Source organism: Thunnus thynnus, chromosome 19, assembly GCF_963924715.1.
Source record: "Thunnus thynnus chromosome 19, fThuThy2.1, whole genome shotgun sequence".
In the NCBI taxonomy this organism is placed as follows: Eukaryota; Metazoa; Chordata; class Actinopteri; order Scombriformes; family Scombridae; genus Thunnus; species Thunnus thynnus.
Window position 1 is genome coordinate 22,059,754 of NC_089535.1, and position 3,350 is coordinate 22,063,103.

Here is a 3,350-nt window from a genome sequence, read left to right on the forward strand (position 1 = left end):
TTACATGCGCAGACGTGTGTGATCTACTTGTATATCAGAAATCTGTGCAGAATGTGTGCAAAACTTTGGCGGCTCATGAGCCGCATGTGCAGCTGTTATGTTTACAGTTGCTGGCTGATATGTATACCAACGTGAAGCAGAAGGAGTTCAGTGAGTGCACCACATCCAGTGCATTTTGGAGTAGTTTAACACTGAATATTGAACTGAACAAATAAGCCTATTTTCAGATTTTGGAGGATCTGCCAGCATGTTTTGTCAATTACAAATATTTGGGGGACAAAGTTTCATATTTGAAATGTTGAATGCTAAGTGACTCCCTGTCCACTGTGCCAATTACGTACCTGCTGCTAGCTTGGCTATCCATCAGCATGTGCCCCTTGGAAGTCTCCTCTTTGATAGCACAATATTTCACCTTTTTACACCTGGCTAATTGTATATGGAGTATTACTTTTGATAACTAAGTACCTTTTGCTAATATTTTTAGTTAGTTTTACTTGAGTAAAATTTTAAAGCAGTGCATAGTTGTATTTTTAATTTTACTTTGGTAAAAGATCTGAATGCCTCTTCTACCACTGGGAGAGAGAGAGAGCGGGGCGACACATGAGGGAACTAAATGAAACAGAGGCACAACAGTAGGGTTCAGAATCCATTCAGAGCTGGGCAACATCTGTCCCCCCCCCCAAAAAGAAATTGGGCTAAGAGAGAAATGAAGGACAAAGGTGGATGGGAAAGAGACAGAGAGAGACAGAGAGAGAGAGAGAGAGAGTGCAAATAAGAAATCTTAACACAGAAAGGAGAAGATGGAAGTGGAAATGAATAAGTGCAGGCAGTCAGTGAGTCGTCTGATCAGGAGGACGGGCTCCTATCACACACATGCTGTCAGTGCAGGGAGGAGACAGGCCTGATGGATTTGTATGATAGATGTGTGGATGCATGGAGCCGCGGCCCCAGCTGCTGGGCTTAATGAAATGTGTCCCACTACAAGATAGAACGCTCTGATTTAAACACATCCTGCCATGCTATTCCTCTTCTCACTAATACAGCCAGAAAGAGCCGACGCCACCATCAGGCTTCTCTCTGTTTGTCTTCCTATTTGAAAGTCAGCTTTTTCATTTGGAACCAATCCGCTGTCGCTCGTCTTGCCCCAAAATGAATCATGCTACTATTCTGTGCACCTGTAGATCATTGACAAGTCAAACTTGATCTAAAATGTGCTTTGTTGCTTTTGTTTTAAGACCAAGCCTCATCTTCTGCTCCGCTGCACCTTCAGCATGTGTCAGGCTTAAAACAGTTTATTCTTAATCAACATTTTAATTAATTAAAAACATAAAATAAAATTCTTGACACTATGGGACTTATTTTTTATGTGAAGCTAACAAAAGAGAAAGAGAAACAGAGGGTTTTTAGTTTTATCATTGGCTCTCATTTCTTCTCCACCGTGGCATCTTTTCCCTTTTGCCTCCTCTCTTCCCCTGCTCATGTCCCTCTCTATCACTTCGCCCTCGCTCCTCCTGCCTCTCTTTCTCTCTGTGTATCTTGTCCCTCGGGGCTCAGTAGTCCTGTTTTTCTGCAGGAGTTCAGGGCATAAGGCCAAGGAGAGTCCTCGTCAGCCAAGTGTTTACAAAGCTTTCTGCCATGTCAACAAGGACAAACTGTTTCTCTCTCACTTCCCAGATCCCAAATTCCAACATCACTGTCCACCCTTTTACTTGAAGGCCAGTCTGCTCCTCTGCAATCAGTGTCCTTCACTGCCTCATCTGTGTGTACATGTCTGTGTGTGTGTGAGCACGTATATGTGTGTGTTTGTGAGGACAGGCTTGCCGAAAGCCTCGCTTCCTCCCCGGAATAATTGATTTAACAAATTGCCGGCCATGTTTCATTCTGAGGAAGTGACAGGAGCAAAGCGGGGAGAAGGAGCCAGGAGATTAATTAGGAAACAAAGTCATCTTTATGGAAATTAAATGCATCCTCTGATGATAGCCTTCCTTTCCCATCAGTCTGCCGGGTTTCGTCCCTTGTGCATGATAAAGGACTGGGAGGCCTCCAAAACATCACAGAGATGACTGTCGGCGCCAGAGCCCAGCGCCCACACAGCACCCTTTAGCAATGCCAGCTCCAGCTCTCACTTTCATGGGTGATGTGTTTTGGGCTACATCATTGGAAAGCACTGAACCCAGAAAAAACAGCTGCTCCTGAAAACAATGCTGTATCGTCTTCCAGGGGGGAAAAAATGCAGTAAAAAAGAGGAATGCATAAAAATCAACCTCATATCTCGCACAACCAGTCCCTGCAAATGTGCATGGCTGTCTACAGAGCATTTGGTATAACAAGCTCCCAGGAGACAGCGCATCAACTGCATGAGTGCACATGGTAAAACTAGTATCCATTAAGTTTATAGTGCATATTTTCATGTGACACTGTGCCCTTATGATTGTAGGTATGGGATTAAGCTCTTCAGCAACCAGTCCTACTGCTCGCTCACTGATGCACATCTATCCGTGACTTTTTGTGCTTGGTTGAGAGAATTCTGAGTATGCATAATATACCTGACTGAGCTGTTCAACCATAATGTCAGTCTGAGAACAGATTTAATATAATTAGTCAGAAAGAAAGACTCAAACAACAACATCACTGACAACAGACAGCCTAGAGGACCAATATAGTATATAGTGTATATATATATATATATATATATATATATATATATATACACACATCTGTCTGTCTGAATTGATCTGCAGTATCTGTTTTTCTTCCCTCTTTCTTTCTTCATGACATGGTTTGATAACAGCAGTCATCCACCTCTCAGATTTCAAAATAGATGACTTGAGGTAGGCCATTACTGGAGACAAAATCAATGGACAATAGGGTAGATTCAGGCTTGCATTTGATAGGAAGACCATTTGGCACAGTGCCATGCAACACTCACACAACACCAAAAACAAAGGCAACAGGAGATTACAGATTCATCAACACTTCATATTGATATTTTGAGTAATTATCAGCTATTTAAATTTAAGAACTTGAAAAATCAAATTATTGAATTAATGTTTGATTATTCGCATCTGTAGTGAACCACTCAACGACAGCATATTGCTTCCTTGCTAGGTCTCTGTGCTTTAAACAGATCAAACCTTCTTTGAATGAATATCACTCCACTTGAAAAAGACTAATCTTGATTTTCAACTGGCAGTAATCACCAAAATGAGACTTAAATCACTGACAATGAGGCTTTTGGACTAAACTGCTTCAGACACATTTTACTAGTCAGGTGGTAATTTTGGAGTTTTTATGCAGGTAGGTGGAGAACAATCACTAACTAATGAATGCTCTGATATGGAAAAACCTGG